The 20,073-nt window shown below is 39.2% G+C and overlaps 1 pseudogene; it reads right to left on the bottom strand.

Moving 5' to 3' along the window:
- Nucleotides 1-14,131: 14,131 nt before the first annotated feature.
- The window catches only part of LOC148112691 (uncharacterized), a 61,979-nt pseudogene continuing 56,037 nt past the window's right edge, over nucleotides 14,132-20,073 (bottom strand).

The following is a 20,073-nucleotide window of genomic DNA, read 5'->3' as shown; positions in this document are numbered from 1 at the left end:
TCGTTATGATAAATGCAAGGTTGTGAGCTCCCAGCCGGGAGGCTGCAAATTAAGTCAGTTGAAACAGAGAACTAGACAAGCCTCAGTTCTGGCAAGGCAGTCTTTGTCGCACGAAACACACAAGGATCAAACTTTCCAGAAATGCAAATAGTTGACTGCAACAACCAAATCATTCCCCTTTCCTCCTATTTATTCCCCAGGCAGGGAGGGGCCAGTCAGCGTCCATGTTTGTTTTGCTTCCCGAGCCAGCTCATTGTCCTCCATTGTTCATCTCTTCTATCTGGTCTGTGCATATGCACATCTGGAACAGGCCCCAGCTGTTCCTCCTCCTCACTCATCTCTGACTCCAAAGGCAGCTGCCTCTCTGGCTGGAAAATGCCAGACGGCCCTGGCTCTATTTTTGTGTCCGACGCTGAGCATCCATCAGAGCCTTCCCCAGGCTCCAGAACTGGCCCAAGTTCTTCCCCAACATCCTCATCATCTGAGTCTTCCACCAGCTCTGCTGGCAGCTGGCGGACCACGACAATATAGCCTATGAAAGCGTATGGTATGGCATACATACTAGGATGATCAAAATATGTTTTTGGTTCCTAGTGCAATCATGTAAACTATGCCAGTTTTCCTTATTCAGCAATGGGCCTAAGTAACTCTTTAAGATATCGTCACACCCCTGTTTGTCCAGGAGTTTATCATCTTTGGTTCTGAATGGGATTGTACTCCCCAGGCAGTGTGTAACTTGGGGGTCCTCTTGGACCCATGGCTCCTGCTTAAAGAGAAGTTGGGGCCAGGAGGCCTTATGTCCAACTCCAGATTGTGCACCAGTTACATCCCTTCCTGGATAGGGAGGCCCTCTATTTAGAAACTCATGCTCTGATCATCTCCCAACTGGACTATTGCAACATGCAGTATATGGTGCTACCCTTGAAGAGTATTTAGAAGCTGCAGCTGGTGCAGAATGTGGCCATGAGAGCTCTACTGGCATATAGAACACCTGTGCTCTGTGAACTGCAGCAGATGCTAGTTTGCTTCTGGGTCCAATTCAAGGAATTGGTCATCACCTATCAAACCCATCATGGCATAGAACCAGGCTACCAGTGGAACCCGCTTTGCCCCATCACATCAGTCTGCCAAGCTCATTTAGGCAAGGAAAGTATACTGCAGACCCCATCAATCAAATAATTTCCACTAGGGGTCTTAAGAGGAGGGCCATCTTTGCCACTGCCCTTGCATTGTAGAACATTCTTTTTTTTTCTTTTTTTAAATTTGATTTATATGCCGCCCTTCTCCGGAGACTCAGGGCGGCTTACAATGCGTTAAGCAATAGCCTTCATACTTTTGTATATTTATACAAAGTCAGCTTATTGCCCCCACAAACTGGGTCCTCATTTAACCTACCTTAGAAAGGATGGAAGGCTGAGTCAACCTTGAGCCTTGGAGAGATTCGAACCAGCAGTAAATTGCAGGCAGCTGTGTTAATAACAGGGTGCTTTAAACCACTGTAGTACCAAGGCTCTTAGCCTCTTCTGCCCTCAGAAGTGAGGAAAGGTGAGGAGGACAGTAGAGGTGTCCTCAGAGGTGAGGAGGACATTAGGTGAAGAGGACAGTAGACAAAAAGGCTCAGAGAATGGTGGGGCTGACTGGCCGCATAAAGACCCCACTCCTTGTATTAACAAATACAACCTCCCCATCTTGAAATTTTTCACTTTTTGAATGTTATGTTATTTTTATAATTTTAAAACTTTTAAATCTTAAATTATTTCTGATTTTAATATTAATTTTATTGATTATATTGTACACTGTCCAGAATTCCTCTCTGTGGAGGATGGGTGGTTAAGAAATAAGAAATATAAATAATGAATAAATATGATATCATAATGGCATTACAATAAACCATAGATGATCTAAATATCCTAGATAATGTCCTAGGTTGCCAATTTATGTGTGGCTAATTATTTAATTATCAAAGGATCAAATTAGCAGTCAAATATCAAAAATACTGATGCCCCTTCAACAAGCCCATCTAAAGATTATTTATTGGTATAAATAATATAAATTATCAAATCCTTTATAGCCCACATTTTCATTGTTCAAAGAATCCCAAAGTGAGGACATATATAAAATCATTTTTTCAAAAAAAAATTACAGAAAAAGGCCCACATAACAAGCAAATAGACAAGCAGAAAAAGAGAAAAAAAACTACTTAATATAGGATGAACATGAAAAACCATATGTATGTATATGTATATATATGTGTATATATGTGTATGTATGTGTATGTATGTTTATAGATTTATAGATATCCTAGCTAAAATATACTGGTAAAGCTAGTCTTTAATGGGTTGTGGTCAGGGGTGGGTTCTAAATTTTTTTTTTACCGGTTCTCTGGGTGTGGCTTATTTTTTGGGCGTGGCTTGATGGTCATGTGACAATTATTTAGGATTTAGCAGAGGTACTGGTCTACCAAGCTTTTAACTGCTTGCAGAGCTTTTACCGGTCTACCCATTGTTCTTGGAGCGTTCTGGTCTACTCATTTGTTTTTGGAGGCACCAGTCTACCCATTTGTTTTTCGAGGGCACTGGTCTAGCACCACACTGCCTTTTAACACTGATCAGCTGTAGGGCGGCCTTTTGAAGCCCTGCGGCAAGAGTTTAAACAGTTTTTTTCCTTCTAGCCAATCAGCTGGGACTCGGGAAGCAGCGAATAGATTGGGGGCGGGGCCAAATAAAAGGTAAGAATAACGCGGGGGGGGGGGAAGGCCCAGCTCCCAAACAAAGAGAACTGGTTCGGTGACATCATATCGTCACCGCTACCGGCTCGGCTGAACCGGGCCAAACCAGGAGGAACCCACCACTAGTTGTGGTTAAAAGAGATTTGATTATTATTGCTGGTCCTAACAAGAAAAGTTTACTTATTTGTTCATTAAATTAATCATTCATTTCATGATAAGTGACTCTGGACTGCATACAATAATCACTAAAAAGCAATACTATTTTATAGTTTGTTAATCAGAAAGATAGAAGCTTTTTGTACGTATCTAATGCATATTGTTGCTGAGATCATTACTCCTGAAGGACCAAGCTGAACCGAAGAACCCAAATAGCTGTAACACAGCTCATTTGATCACTCCATTTAATTCTTGTAAGGCTAGCTTCATTTACTGCAACTGAGCATGGATGGTCTGTTCTATGTAACAAAGAGTAAAAGAAGCTAGTAAGAGGAAATTATCACTATCAGGTTTAGAAGGTTCTTTAAAAAAAAGAACATTTGAGAAAATTAAATCACATGAGATCAATGATCAATGTACATAGTATTTTCCCCGACCAGTAAGTAAGTAAGAACCATTAGAAAATTAAATTATAGTAAGTGAAATATTCACTTTTTGAGAAAAGCAGTGTCCTGTACAGCCCTAAAATTATAAATTGGAAATGTAGAAGTGTCCTCAAAGTTCAGAGGAAAATGTTGATATTGACTTTAAAAGACCCATTTTTACAATAACACTATCTGGCCAAAATACCATGTACAATAAGAAAGGAGGTCAGACAATATCCAATATACTGGCCAAGTTTCCTCCAAAACTCTTCAGTTTACTCATGTACGCCTTACAGAGGAACATAAATATTTACTCAGAGAAAACTGGATGAATTAAAATTTAATCTAACAGACAAATCCATTTTGAAACACAAATGTCTCTAAAACATTACAATTAAAGGAAACTAAACCATTGGAAGAAGGAAGTTTTATGGAGTTTCCGAATAGAGATGTTGCCATTTTGGTTCCAACTTGGGGATATAACGTAGGTTAATTAAATTTTAGAAATCTGGCAAATTGAAATAAGCCTTTTGTAATGTGGATTATTTGAGGGACAGACTCTCCCCAATCAAATCTACCCATCCCATCAAGCTTGGCATGAAGGACATGGTATGGTTCCCATCCACAAAGGAAAGTCATCTGATGAGACCCAAGAAGACAGCCTTTTCTGCCTCAGCACTCACCCTTTGGAATGTCATTCCCCCCAGAGGTGAGATTGGCTGGTCTTCTAGAAAAGTCTCAAGACTTGACTTTGTTATCTGGCCTGGGGATCCACTAATGTTGGTGCAAAATTGTTGTACAAGAGAAATTGATGGTGTCACAGATGTTTTTACTTTACCTATGTGCACCAGTCAGGACCCCGACAATTGGTTCTTTGAGGATTCAGGGTCAATGAACACACTAGCAGGTAAGGAGATTTTAAACTTTATTAATAACTTTAGCAGAGAGCTGTAAACAGAAACATAATATATAGCATAATAGCATAATATACTTAGAAAAAATGATCTCAGTTCAGCTGCTGGGAGTCCCAATAACAATAATAGAGAGATCCCAAAGGCCCAAACACTCAGACCTGTGCTGAAGCTCAAAATTCAAAGCTCAATACTAAGGGTTTTTATTAAAATCTAGTCCCAAACCTCATAACTTTGCTTCTATGGCAATGAATCTGAAGGACATTGGATAGTGCATAGCTCTGGGAACTTTAGAGATAGCTTTACAGCTGTGTGAACATTTTCTTATTCAATGAACAACAGTGAAAAGAAGCCGATTAGCTCAGGATGAATTCTAAACTTCAAGAATTTACTTAATAGGAGGGAGAAATCAAAACATGTGATTTCTACACTCCTTGACATACAGTGGTCTTCTACAGTGCCATGAGTGGCTGTTTAAATTTGTCAAATAAATAAATAGTGATAATGTAGAGAATGAGATGAGATGTTGCCGACTCACAGATCATAGTCCAGGGGTGAAATGCTCCTGGTTTGGACCGGATCGCCTGATCCGGTAGCGATGACGGCGGGTGGTTCGGAGAACCAGTAGCAAAAAAACCCTGCCCCCCCCATTGCCCAGCTGAGTCGTGCAATCATCAGAGGCTTTTTTTTTTACTTTTAAAAGCATTTTTTTCTACAACATCTTCCACCGAAAAAATGCTTTTAAAAGTAAAAAAAAAAAAGTCTCTGATGATCGCGTGGTTTAGCTGGGATCATCAGAGCCTTTTCAAAGCATTTTTTTCTGCAACCTCTTCGGCCAAAGAGGTGGTAAAAAAAATGCTTTGAAAAGCCTCTGACGATCCCAACTGAGTTGCCTGATTGTCAGAGAGGCTTTTCAAAGCATTTTTTTGCAACCTCCTCAGCTGAAGAAGTTGTAGAAAAAATGCTTTGAAAAGTTTTTTTTAAAAAAAGTTGGCCATGCCCACCCAGTCACATTACCCCCCCAAGCCACACCCACAGAACCGTACAAATTAGTAACAGAATAGTAACAAATTTTACATTTCACCCCGTCATAGTCTACAGTTTTTCTAATGCTTCACTTTATAATTTACATATATTCAAGTTTTCTGACGTAGGATACAATGTTTTCAAGTGTTTGTAGCATTTTTAGTGTATTGGAGCACAAAGCCATGGGCATAAGATTGTTACACTTCCAAATATGTCCGTAGCACTTTACTTTTTAAGAGCTCCGGAGAGAAAATATTTCCTGGAAGTATCTATTTGATAGATGTGTTTGCAGTAGCTAAGGGTGTCAAGTCAGTGAAGGTACATCCACAATATGTCTTTCTCAATAGTTATTGAAAGTTTGGGGTCACGGATGGTGTTCAAGCAATTTTTCAGGCAATTTCAGTTTATTACTCTGGCAGATTGCTTGCGCTTGAGTACATCAAGCTGATTCTCCTTCTTTGACAGCACTTGGACAACATAATACCATTGTACAACCCTCTTATCGTTTTGAGCATCACAAATGTCCAATTGTGGTCGTTATTCTATTATGCAACATGTTGGGAGAATTACAGATGTCTGCTGGGAAGTTGGAAATATTAAGCGAGAAAGCTTTTTCCAAGCATGTGGTTTATTTGAAAGGAATACTTATCAAGTCATAGCATATGGTCCAGCATTTTTCTGTCATAAAACAGCTGTAAAAATGAACAATGCCTGAGTCTGGAGTGCAAAGAGAAATAATGTAAGTTAATAAAGATGATGGTTAATTTAGATATGCTTAGAATCAAGCTCTCTGTATTTTAGACCTTATCTCAGTATTACTTTTTTTCTAATTGAAAAGCAGGCACTGTCTGTGGAGAAGAGATCACAGAAAATGTATCAAAGAAGATACACTTTAAAACCAGTATATGATGTCTTACATTTTGTTTTTAACATGTTAAATTTGGTGGGCAAGTATGACAACAATTGCACATACTGTATTATTCTTCGAAGCAATGCTTTCCATTTTATTGTATATATTTTTGAAAGGGTTGAAGCACTGTTAAATAATTCCATTCAATAAGTTAAGATTATTTTCCTTAACTTGTATACAAGATTCTATTTATTGCAGTGAAATTTCAGGGCAACTTAGCATGTTGAAATGTATTCATTTTATTACTGACAAGTAAATGTTAAAAGTGTAGATATAAACTTTGGGATTTTTAAAGACATTTTGTCATAGTTAAAGTCATGAAAATGCATTTATAGCGTTTTGGTATAAATATATATGTTAACAGATTGCCTGCATAACATATTTGTTAGTAATAAGTTGTAAGACAGACAAGCCAAACAATAGAATTCTGCATAAGCTCCCTGGCAAAGTCTTGTTTTATCTGTCTTTGAACATTTGTAAACATTCTTGATACATTGATTTATTGTAAGATACAAACTCACAAATTATAGATCAATTTCTCCTTAGTTCTAGGTTGCTTCTATTATTGATTAATTTCAATCCATTGCTTCTTGCCTTGCTTTGCAGTGCTTTGGAAAATAGGCTGACCCCAATTCTTTGTGGCAGCCCTTCAAATATTGGAACACTGCTGTCATGTCACCCCTAACCCTTCCATCCACTATACCCATGATGGCGAACCTATGGCACGCGTGCCACAGGTGGCACACATAGCCATATCAGTGGGCACGCCAGCTCAGCTCTGGCGTGCATGCACGCGCTGGCCAGCTGATTTTCGGGCCTTCTGGGCCCACCAGAAGTAGGGAAACAGGGTGTTTCCTGCCTCCGGAGGGGGTGTGGGGAAGGCCCACTTTTCTTTCTTACCTGGCTCTAGATCCTCTCTATGCATCTGCGGAGGGCGAAAACAGTCTTTCCCACTCTCTCGGAGGCCCTCCAAAGGCCTGAAACGGCCCATTTTCTAACTCCCGGTGGGACAGGAAGTGATGTTTTTTGCTGTTCCTAGCCTTCAGAGACTCCTAGAGAGGCTCTGGAGGCTGGGGACAGCAAAAAAGTCACTTCCTGTCCCATCAGGAGTTGGGAAATGGGCCATTTCAGACCTCCGGAGGGCCTCCGAGGGAGTGGGAAAGGCTGTTTTTGCCCTTCCCAGATAAAGAGAGAGGATCTGGAACCAGATAAGAAAGAAAAAATGAGCCTACCGAGCCATCGCATGCCAGGAACGGGGGAGGGGGAGGGAAGGTTGCGTGCACATGTGCAGGGCAGGGGACATAGAATTATCAGTGTGGGCACACGCGCGAACCTCCTCTGCCCCCCCTCTCCTGGCACGCGATGGCAAAAAGGTTAGCCATCACTGCACTAGACTATACATACCCAATTCCTGCAACACTTTTTCATATGTTTTAGCTCCAGCCCCCAAATCAAGTTTGTTGTTGTTCTCTGCAGTCTTTCCAGAGTCTCAACATCTTTTTTATATTGTGGTGACCAAAACTAGATGCAGTATTCTAATCAGAATAACAGATAACAGAGTTGGAAGGGACCTTAGAGGTCTTCTAACCCAACCATCTGCCCAAGTACTATTTCATATATAGGTTATATCATTATATTATATATATTGTCCTTAGCATCCAGGTCCAAGAAAGGACTCAATTGGTGACCCTACTAAAACTGGTCAACAGTTCTCTTGGGCATGTCTTCCACTACGACTCCAGTAGGAGTCTTTAGTCCATGTGCACCAGTTCTTTAGAAGAATTGCAATCCTGTTATTAAGCCCCACCATCTTGCCACCATCAATTTCAGTATTTTATGTGGATTTCTTCCCTTTGAATCTCTCAGCATCACATCAAAGTTTCAATCACATCCCATTCAGCCCTGATTAAATATATAAAACTAGATATCATCATATGAATAATGCCCAAATGAATGGATATCTTTCCCCATCATTTCATGTATATGTTAATCAAAATGGGATAGAAAGCAAACAATGATTTGCTTAGAGTAGTATGGAGCTATAGCAACATAATGCTTCCAACACCCAGTGTCACAGGCAATCCAAAACGATATCATGATCAATGATATTAAATGCTATAGGATGAGGAGAATCAGACTGATGAACTTAGGGAAAATAGGTAAGAATATGTGTGTGTGTGTTTGTGTGTGTGTGTGTGTGCGCGCGCGCATGCGTGCGTGTGCAAAGAGAGCTGAAATATTCCTTAAGTCTTGAGAAACAAGTCAGCATGTGGAAGAGACTAAGGTAAATTCCTTCTTATAAAGCACAAGGATGAGAGCAATTCACTGGAGACTTTCAAAAAGGGATTGGACAATCATTTGTCTGAAATGGTATAGGGTATCCTGCTCGAGCAGGGGGTTGGAGTAAAAGACCTCCTAGGTCCTGTCCAACCTGATTATTATATTATTCTATTCTATTACAAGCAGACTTTCCAGTTTCTGTCATTCTAGCAATATCTCAATAAAGTATATTTTTGTCTTCTTATGGTGTCTGTTTCCTTCTGAATTTTTTCTGTCTGTCTGTCTGTCTTTCTACCATGTTTCTGTGAAAATAAGCCCTATCCTGAAAATAAGCCCTAATTTGATTTTTACCCATGTGCCCAATATAAGCCCTACCCCCCTCAAAATAAGCCCTAGTTAAGACCTTGCCCACTCCGTTGCACCTGATTGCACAGGATGGGGTGAGGCGCACAGGTAAAAATCAAGCGAGGGTGTAGATGGTGCTGGTGGAGCTGCTTACTTTCAGACAGTTGCAGTCAGGCCTCACATACCCTGACACCTGCCTTGCCGGCCCCACTTCTTCTGCGGTCGCTTGCTGCTGCTTGCGCGAATCTCCCCCGGCCTCTGTTTCGCTGTCAGAGGCCTTCAAGAAAGGCCTCTGCAGCTGATAAAAGCGCTCCGGATTGATGCATGCAGTACCCCCTGGCCTCTGTTTCACCATAAGAGGCCTTCAGGAAAGGCCTCTGCTACCAATAAAAGAGCTCTAGATTGACATATGCATCAATCCGAACCTTGTTTCTTTCCCGAAGGCCTCTGATAATAAAACAGACACCGGGGGTGCCACGCATGAGTGGAGGCAAGCAGCTGCAGAAGAAGTGAGATGGCACTGGGCTCCTGCTGGGTGGGGCTGTCAGTACTGCCGCCACAAGGTGATTCAGTGGAAGACATCCCTCAAAAATAAGACCTGGTGCCTTTTTTGGTGGGAAAAAAATATAAGACTGGTTCTTATTTTCAGGGAAACATAGTATATATCTATCATCTATCTACCTATCTATCTATCTATCTATCTATCTATCTATCTATCTATCTCCTGATGTCTAGCAATGCTAGAAACAGCACACTCTTCGAGATCACACTATAAGTCATCTGTCAGATTTCAATGTTGTCTCAATTAAAATAAATTGCATTTCCAAACACATAGTCTTTGAAAAATCTTTCATTTTATTAAGCACGACAACCTGTCCCCGATTGTGGCGTAGCCAACTCTGACTTCCTGACCCCAAACCTTGCCTTTCTGTTCCCCAATTCTCTGCATCTCATTGGCTCTCTTCCAAATCACTCTCCCCATATCTATTACTTCAGCTCCCAGGAATGTTCCCCGTCCCATCTCATCTCCTAGGGGATATTATCTTCAGGGAAAATAAGTAGGTGAGAAGTCAAGCGTCCTCTTGCCAGCTGCCCCCTCTTCTCCTTCTTATGTCAGCACTAGAGTAAATGCAGGTTGAAGTGCTGACATCATCTATATGAACAATTTATGCTGTCTACACCTCATGCCCAGGCTTGAAGCCTGACTGAAAGAATCTAAATATTCCTTATGACCAGGAGTCCAACCACTTTTTCAACAACCTTACTAAGGCATATTAAATCAGATACTGGCAGATAGTTTTTCAAACATGATAGGGCCAAGGAATGGCTTTTTGAGAAGGGGAGCACTATTGCCAACCATTGTTGTAGCCAATTAATATTGAAGATGTGATTAGACTGGAATGAAGAATAATATGCCAATCATTTGGAAGGACTTAGTTTAGGATAGAAAATAGTACTTTTGAATAGGCAGAGTTGCAAAACTCAGATGGGAATGCATTTGTGATGGGCTGGGCATGAGCGGAGAACAATGTCATTTACTCCTGTGCTTGAGGGAAGCTTATACTGGTAATAGGACTAACAGAACATGCAGATCCTGACTTAAACATTTCTTGTTACCTATTGCAGGTAATCCTCGACCACAATCCTCGACCACAATTACAATCACAATTGAGGCCAAAATTTCTGTTGGTAAGTGAAACGTTTGTTAAGTGAGTTTTGTCCCATTTTATGACCTTTCTTGCCACAGTTGTTAAGTGAATCACTGCTTGATTAGTTAGTAACCTGGTTGTTAAGTGAATCTGGCTTCCCCATTGTCTTTGCTCGTCAGAAAGTCGCAAAAGGTGATCACATGACTTTGGAACACAGCAACGGTCATAACCATTTATATTATTAATACAATATAAAAATAATAATAACCGCAATAACCGTAATAGCGATTACAGTGTCTAATATATTTCTCAGCAAGAGAGATCTCTTTTTTAAAAAAACTAGTAATTGCTTTTAAAGCATGAAATCCATTGTTGTAGTAAAACACCTGAAACAATGATGTGTTAAAAACATAATGTTCTTTTAATTCTAAGAATTGAAATTGTAGTGCTGAGCAGAGAAGTAAACAATAAAATTATTCATGCCACCTGCCACTTTTATGTCAAGGAAGTATTTCTTCTGTATGGCTAAGATTAGCAATTATATTCCGATGAGTGAGACCTATAAAACATTGTCAAATGACAATAGCTCTCTATTCTGATGTCATTCCCCGTTGGAATAAAAGTTACTAAGAACAACTGCTGTCATCTGGTTCTCATACAAAGAGTAAAAGAGACTGAACAGCTTTGTTTTTCAAAGCAAGAGTCATTTGCAGTAGGGATTCTTAATTGACAATGAATAGAGGGGGTAAAAATTGAATAGCTTTTCATTTTAGCGCCTTTAATCTCATTCATTTGCAGCATTTGTTCTGAAACTTTAAAGCAGAATGTTAGGGAATCTTAAAATTACTCTATAGCAGGTTCAATATATATTACATTTTTCCCCCTTCTCCCTCAAGGAACATAACTTTGTCAAAAATATTATTTTAAATAGTTTAAATAGTAAAATGCTTCCATGAGCCCCAAAGGAATACAGTATTTGAAGATATATTTCCACCATTTTATTACTTGATGCTGTTTTTGTTTTTCCCCTAAAGCAATGTACACAGGGCTGTATTTTTTATAGCTTCTGAATTATCTGAAATGACAGAAGATTTACACTTCCCAAGTGTAAAATAATGAAACAATATTCTCAAGGAGCTGGATTTTTTTAAAAAGATTATGGTAATGTTGATGATAGTAAAAAGGAAAAGTCTGCAGGTCTTTATACCAAGATAGCATGTGGCACAGTTTATCCTACTATAAAATTACTATTACACAGGAGGAGGACTGTAGCTAATAGATATAGCATATACTTCAGAAGCAGCATATACTTCAGAAGCAGAATAATCCCAGGGATGAATTTTGACAGGAAGACAGAAGAAGAAAACCTATCCAAAATACTGAAGATCTATTGCCAACATGTGCTTACACTGAGCTAGGAAAACCACTGAACTAATCTGAGAACATGAGTAGTTTGTCAATGGCTTCCCTGCTGATGTTCTTGGGAGGCCATAAGAGAAGGCTGCAAGTGGTCATGTTATGGTCACAATCTGTTTACAAACAGATTGCCAAGAACCTGAAATGAGGTCACGTGACCTTGAGGGGGGAGCAATGGAACATTTTATGATGGCCAGAAGCACTTTATGGTCTTCCGGGTACGCTTCAAGGTGTTGGTTATCACCTTTAAAGCGCTCCATAGCATAGGACCTGGATACCTTCGAGACCTTCTGCTGCCACCAACGACCTCCCACCAACCGGTGCGCTCCCACAGAGATGGGAGAGATGGCCTCCTCAGGGTGCCATCCGCCAAGCAATGTAGACTGGTGGCCCCCAGGGGGAGGGTCTTCTCTGTGGGGGCACCTGCTCTCTGGAATCAACTGCCCCCAGAGATACGAAGAATTCAAGACCTCGGTGCCTTCTGCTGTGCCCTGAAGACCTTCCTTTTTCAGCAAGCTGGGCTGGCTTAATGCTTTTTAAATGTTTTTAATATGTTTTGTTACTGTTTTTTAATTTTGGGGCCAAATTTATATATATCTTTTAAAATTGTTTTTAATGTTTGTATTTATGTTTTTTACTTTGGCTGTACACAAAGTGGCCCTTGGCCCTTCGGGAGAAGGGCGGTCTATAAATTTGATAATAAATAAATAAATAAATTAAAAAATGGTACATAAGGCACTTTTTACAAGGCTGTTGTAACTTAGTACAGTCATTAAATGACTAGTAATTAGTTAAGAACTACCTGTAGTGTTTAAAGTTCACACCTAGGTCCAGTGTTTGTGAATGTGCATATGTGTGTATATTTTTATTTGTAGGGGTAAAAGGAGAACACATAATGCCAATGTAATTAATACGATAAATAACAATAAATCATAGATCATAAATAGACAGACAGACAACAGATCAGCAAACATATGCTGGATTGCTGAAATATATCCTTCCTGATGTTCTCCATACAAGCACAATCCTCTGTATTGCTTTTTTGTTTCCTTCATGTCATCCACCTAAAGCAACCCAGAATTTGGAGAAAACTAATTAGAATGCAAGTAAATATAGAAATATATTACATAGAACAACACATTTCTGTGCATCACTATTTCATTTTTTTTTTAAAAAAGATTCATACAAAGTTTTTTTATATTCTAAGGACACCTTGGGATATATGTGAAGTACTGAGCTATGTTGAGAGTTAAAACCAAAATAATTCCTTTCACGCTGATCCCCAATCTAGATTGAACAAAACATCCCATCACAGCCTTTGAAAATTTGAGGATGCAACATAAATTAAATAGAGTACAGATTTTCAATTATTCCCATTTTTCTGTCTTTGGAGAAAAGCTCTATTCATCATACCTGGGAGCTGACTGATAAGATTTATTAAAGCAAGTGTCACAGGATCTTTATTAAGAAAGGTATACTGCTTACTTGTAAAATATACAGTGTATCAATGGTAGTTTATATCTGCTGGAGACAGTTACGCCATATTTTTGTCCGCCTTCAATGAGAAATGAATCCAAACTCCTCAAGATTAGAGAACTAGAAAATTCATTCTCACATGCACACACCAATCTCCAGGTTCTCTATCACCGTAGATCAGAATTAAATAAACAATATCTGAAATTCCACAGGCATCTCATCCAGAACATTAAGCTATGAATAACTTTGAGCACTCTGTTCTTTTCAGGGGTGTACCAGTGGTAAAATGTAAAACTTGTTTCTACCGGTTCTGTGGGGATGGTGATAATGTGACTGGGTGGGCGTTGGCCAATTTTTTTTTTTTTACTTTTTTAAAGCATTTTTTTACAACCTATTCAGGTGAATAGGTTGTGAAAAATGCTTTTAAAAGGTTAAAAAAAGGCTCTGGCGATCACAGCTGTGCCTCACGATCGTCAGAGCCTTATTTTTACCTTTTAAAAGCGTTCTTTTACAACCTATTCAGCTGAATAGTTGTTAAAAATGCTTTTAAAAGTAAAAAAAAGGCTCTGACAATTGCGCGCCACAGCTGTGATCATCAGGGCCTTTTTTTTTTTACTTTTTAAAAGCAGGAAGTAACGACACCTAGGTGGGTGGGCGGAGCTTCACTCCACCATCGCTACCGGTTCTCCGAACCACCTGCCAGAATCGCTACCGGATCAACCGATCCGGTCCAAACCGGGAGCATTTCACCCCTGGGGCATACTCATAAATCTCAAGAACAAACTCTGAATTCATCTAAGGCTATTTAATCACAAAGGGCCACACAATGATTCATAAATGTGCAGAGAAGGCTGTGCTGTATAACTCTTGCTCTCTTTCTCCATTTGCTGTTTCTTGTAAGCAAGGGGAAAATCCAGATCATTTCTATTACTTTCACTGCCTTTGCTTGGACAGTCCTGTATTGCTTGTCTTACACCAGCTGATGCAAAAAAGGAACAAGGCCGAGAGTCTGCACAATTATAGGTAATTGTGTCCCATGTGAACATCATATACATTTTTTTATTATTATGTTCCAATGATACAGTAAGTGCGTGTGGAGAACACACAAGGGAAGTAGAATTATGGGGCAATCTTTAAATATGACGGCTGTGCATTTCTTGCAATAAGTACAAATTTTGCTTCTATAGATTTGTATGTGTAAGTAATGAACACAAAATATATGTGATTGTAAACAATTTTGTAACTACGGAGAGAACTAAAGCTCTGCAGGTTTTAAGAATGTTTTTTAGAAGCATGGTTGTTTCAATCATCAGGATAAGCCTTCCACAGTGCAGTTCAGAGACACATGGAAGAACTCTGGGAAGAATAAAATTGCTAGACAAGGCAATTTTACTACTCTTGTATATATTTATAAGGAGGCAGGAAAAAATGCCTATAGTGATGGAACCTGACAGTGTACAAATTATTACTGCATGCATGCATTATTAACACTATATATCAGATTAAATTTAGTTTTATATTTTAATGTCACTGTACTTTTTTTGCATCAGATAAAACTTATTTTTATTTTAGCTCTCATGTTTCTAAAGGTTGTTACATTTTACAGGAAGACAGCATCAGTAGCATCCTCCGAAAATTTCAGGACACCAAAACAATAGTACAGTTGTAGTGATGTCATCTCAGAAATGCAGCGATTGCATTATGCATTGCAATGTTTAATGCAAGTACATATGTCAAAGATTGCATGGAAGATGTCACCATAGTTCTTTCATCCTTTGTTCCCCTCTCTGGATGCCTATGCCCAAATTTAGACCCCCTATTCTTCAACATGTCCTTGAGGACATAAAACTATCAAGCTAGAAGCTTTGAGTTTTCTTATCCAATGTCCAGAATATATTAAAACTAACAATGTGTAGCCCTCAATGGAAATGCATCTACATAGAGGGAAATATGCAGTGGAGTACCCCAGGGCTCTGTTTTAGGCCCAGTGCTCTTCAACATCTTCATCAATGACTTGGACGAGGAGATAGACGAGGAACTCATCAAATTTGCAGATGACACCAAGCTGGCAGGAATAGCCAACACTCCAGAAGATAGGCTCAAGATACAGAAGGATCTTGACAGACTTGAACATTGGGTGCTATTTAACAAAATGAAATTCAACAGTGAAAAAAGTAAGGTTCTACATTTAGGGAAGAAAAATAAAATGCACAGGTACCGTATATGTGGTACCTTGCTCAATAGTAGTAACTGTGAGAGGGATCTTGGAGTCCTAGTGGACAACCATTTAGATATGAGCCAGCAGTGTGCAGCAGTTGCCAAAAAAGCCAACACAGTTCTGGGCTGCATAAACAGAGGGATAGAATCAAAATCACGTGAAGTGTTAATACCACTTTATAATGCCTTGGTAAGGCCACACTTGGAATATTGCATTCAGTTTTGGTTGCCACGATGTAAAAAAGATGTTGAGACTCTAGAAAGAGTGCAGAGAAGAGCAACAAATATGATTAGGGACTGGAGGCTAAAACATATGAAGAACAGTTGCAGGAACTGGGTATGTCTAGTTTAATGAAGAGAAGGACTAGGGGAGACATGATAGCAGTGTTCCAATATCTCAGGGGTTGCCACAAAGAAGAGGGAGTCAAACTATTCTTCAAAGCATGAGGGTAAACAAGAAGCAATGGGTGGAAACTAATCAAGGAGAGAAGCAATTTAGAACTAAGGAGAAATTTCCTGACAGTTAGAACAATTAATAAGTGGAACAACATGCCTGCAGAAGATGTGAATGCCCCAACACTGGAAATTTTAAAGAAGATGTTGGATAACCATTTGTCTGAAGTGGTGTAGGGTTTCCTGCCTGGGCAGGGGGCAGGGGGTTGGACTAGAAGACCTCCAAGGTCCCTTCCGACTCTGTCATTCTATTCTATTCTAATAAATTATTGTACAAATACTGAAAACAGACAAGGTTGCTTAGTAGTCTTACATGTAAGGAAGTGGATAAGGGAAGTTTATTTGCAGAGAAAAATGGATGAGAGGAAGAAATAAATATTTCTTAAATGTAACTAAAATAAATTAATAAAATGAAACGATATTTGTATAATTTCAGTTATTCGAGGAAAATATTAGTTTAAGCAAATATGCAAAATTATTTGAAGTCTCTTGGGCTTTCCTTTTGATAAAATGTAGCTAATTAGGTGGTAAGCTTTGCCTATTTCTCTAATAAATTTCCTTAAATAGATTTCCTTTTTGCTTCATTAATCATTGCTAATTTCATTCACTAATTACTTCATTAATTCACTTGGTTCACAAATCAATGTTTGAGTCAGTTTCCTGATTTTAAAAATGTTCACATGGAATTCTTCCACATCCAGCAGGGATTTTCCCTCATAGTTCCAATTATAAAGATCTTTCCATATTCCACTACCAGAATACCCTATCCCAGAATTCCCTACACTATGGTCAAAGTTAAATGTTGAAAAGAAATGAGGTTTGGGAATCCTAGATATCCAATAAAAATATTAAAAATTACAGTTTAATGTCCTTTCGGTGGACTTTGAGGGAAAAGATTCCCACATAATTTTTTTTCTTGGACCAAGAAGTTTATTCAGCATGGAAGATATTTAGTCCTCCAGTCATCTGAATCATAGTGCTTCCTAAACACCAAATACAAAGCATACAAAGTAGTTGAGGTCAACTCAAGTAGCACAATATTTAGATGCCATATTACATCTTGCAATGAGAGATATTTTTCAAATGCATATGCAAGGGAACATCCACTTTTGTATATTCATCAGAACAATATAAAGAAACCAAGTTTTAATATTTTATCATAAGGAAAAGAAGAAGGCGATGTCAGCACTTCAACCTGCATTTATTCTAGTGCTGACATAAGAAGGAGAAGTGAAGGCGTCTGGAAAGGGACGGCTGACTTTTCACCTACTTATTTTCCCTGGAGATAATGTCCCCTAGGAGATGAGATGGGAGGGGGGAATTCCTTTGAGCTGGAGTAGATTAGGGATAGAATGACTTGGAAGATGGCCAATGAGTGCAGGGGAGCGGGGAACGGAAAGGGAGGGTTTTGGGGCTGGAAGTCAGTGTTGGCTTCGTTTGGAGTCAGGTTAGGATGTCATGCTCAATAAATAGGAGTTTTTTCTTCAAAGATTTTGTTTGAAATGCATTTTATTTGAGACGACCTCGAAACTTGACAGGTGACACATTTAATGACAAACATTAAATTTAATGACAAAGCTTTTCAAAAACATTGGCTGACAGTATCTTGATGAAAGCAACCAATGATTGCTTTGCCCACTGTATTGATGGGCCAAAAGAATATTAGACTTCGGTGCTATAAAACTATCACACTGTAAGGTGTGCAGACTGAGACTTACACTATAATCACAGATACTTGGGAAATTACCTGAAATAGTTTCACCAATGTAATTTAGTTGTTGTAACTACCGTATTTTTCGGCGTATAAGATGCACCGGAGTATAAGATGCAGCTTAGTTTTTTGGGAAGAAAATAGGAAAAAAAATCTGCCTAGCAGGTATTCATCTGGCTAGAGTCCTTAGTCTGGTCAGCTTCAGCACATTAGTTTGCAGGTTTTTTTATCCCCTGCTTGGGGATAAAAAACAGCTTCTAGGGCACAGCTGAGAGGAAGCAGCAATGAGAAAAGCAGGCAAAGCACAGGGAGATCGCTTCACTCGGCTAGCGCCTAGTTAGGGCTGAAAAAAAGCTTCTAAAGAACAGCTGAGAGTCGGAGCAAAGCATGGAGATCACTTCACTCGCTAGCGCCTCGTTAAAGCACAGTGGAGAATCAAGGGAGCAGGCAAAGCTGGGAAGATTGCTTCATTTGCTAGTGCGTTGTTAGCACCTCGTTAGGGCTGAAAAAAAGCTTCGAAAAAGCTACATTCGGAGTATAAGATGCATCCAAATTTTCAGCCTCTTTTAGGGGGGGAAGGGTGCATCTTATACTCCAAAAAATACGGTAATCATTCATTCATCCAAAATATTTCAAAGTGTAACTTTCAAAAACAATATAATCAAATTGCTATAGTGTTAATGATGATTTTGATAGAGAAAGTCTAGTTGCTGAACTGATACCCTATTTCAATTTCAGAGTTCTTTTGCCAATTTTTACTCAAGCCATATAGCCAAACTCCTCACCACATGATTACAAAGCTGTTTCAAAATATATTTAACTGGTATCTAAGTCTTATTTAGAATCTTCAAATCCATCAGCCAGGTTAAGATACCCTATTTATTTTAAGTAATGTCATTTTTGGTATCAGGCATTTTCAGAGAAATGCATTTTATATTATATATTGCAGCCATATATCATCAAGACAAACCGATTCAAGCAACATTCCACAATCACTTATCCCATGAGCTTTTTTTTTTTTTCATATCACAGTATGAATAGTCATTATTTGTTATACCCAAGCCACAAGAAAGTAGGAAGTAAAAGCCTTAGAAACCAGAAGCAGACTTTTTGTCCTCCATTGGTTAGCCTTTATCATCCTCCCTAAATAAATGTTTTTGTAGTGCAGCATGCAACGAATAAGAAAGAAAAGCATCATTGAAAGAATTGTGACATGGAAAAATTTTCAAAATTTTCCTCTTAAATAAAGACAACATAAATCATGCTTTTTCCCCAAGGGATTATCACTTTGATTTATAGAAGGTCTAAACAGCTTCTGAAACTCTGGCCACTTAATGACAAGGAAGGACTCACTGGAGAAGAGCCTAATGCTGGGAAAGATTGAGGGCAAAAGAAGAAGGGGACGACAGAGAACGAGGTGGCTGGATGGAGTCACTGAAGCAGTAGGCGTGAGCTTAAAAGGACTCCAGATGGTAGAGGACAGGAAAGCCTGGAGGAACGATGTCCATTGGGTCGCGATGGGTCAGACACAACTTCGCAACTAACAACAACAAGCAGCTTCTATTATTCCAAGAGTGATGTCACTAACAGCAAGAACTTTTGATGGAATCCTCATTATTGATAAAATTGAGAGAGGTGAAACTAAGAATAATCCACAAAGAAACTGAGGAGACTTGAGGCTCACTAAATATGGGAAGAACCAATTGACCTCTGAGGAAAAAAAAATAATTCTTCAGGAAAACTGCAATGGGAAATCACTTTTGTACTTTTGCTGGGGCTATAGGCAATCATAACCTTTTGCTGCCATCTACTAAGTGCCTGGACTTTTGTAGACCTGAATACCTTTTGTATTGAAAACCCATTATATAAGAGATCCAATATAGTAAATGAGGTTAAAGAAAGATGGAAATACTATACCAAAATCCTTAATAAATGGAATTGTAAAGGTAAAGGTTCCCCTTGCACATATGTGCTAGTCGTTCCCGACTCTAGGGGGCGGTGCTCATCTCTGTTTCAAAGCCAAAGAGCCAGCGCTGTCTGAAGACGTCTCTGTGGTCATGTGGTCAGCATGACTAAAGGCCAAAGGCACACGGAATGCTGTTAACTTCCCACCAAAAGTGGTCCCTATTTTTCTGCTTGCATTTTTTGTATGCTTTCGAACTTCTAGATTGGCAGAAGCTGGGACAAGTAACAGGAGCTCACCCCATTACGCAGCACTAGGGATTCAAACTGCTGAACTGCCAACCTTTTGATTGACAAGCTCAGTGTATTAGCCACTGAGCCACCGTGTCCCAATTAAATGGATTTATAGTACAGTACAAAAGATAGTACTTTAATTTCTAGAGGTTCTAGTTCCTGAATTAATAGTAG

Source organism: Pantherophis guttatus, chromosome 8 (assembly GCF_059756535.1).
Source record: "Pantherophis guttatus breed Tessera chromosome 8, ASM5975653v1, whole genome shotgun sequence".
Lineage (NCBI taxonomy): Eukaryota > Metazoa > Chordata > Lepidosauria > Squamata > Colubridae > Pantherophis > Pantherophis guttatus.
The sequence above is the reverse complement of the archived record's forward strand: the minus strand, read 5'-3'. Positions and strand labels throughout refer to the sequence as shown.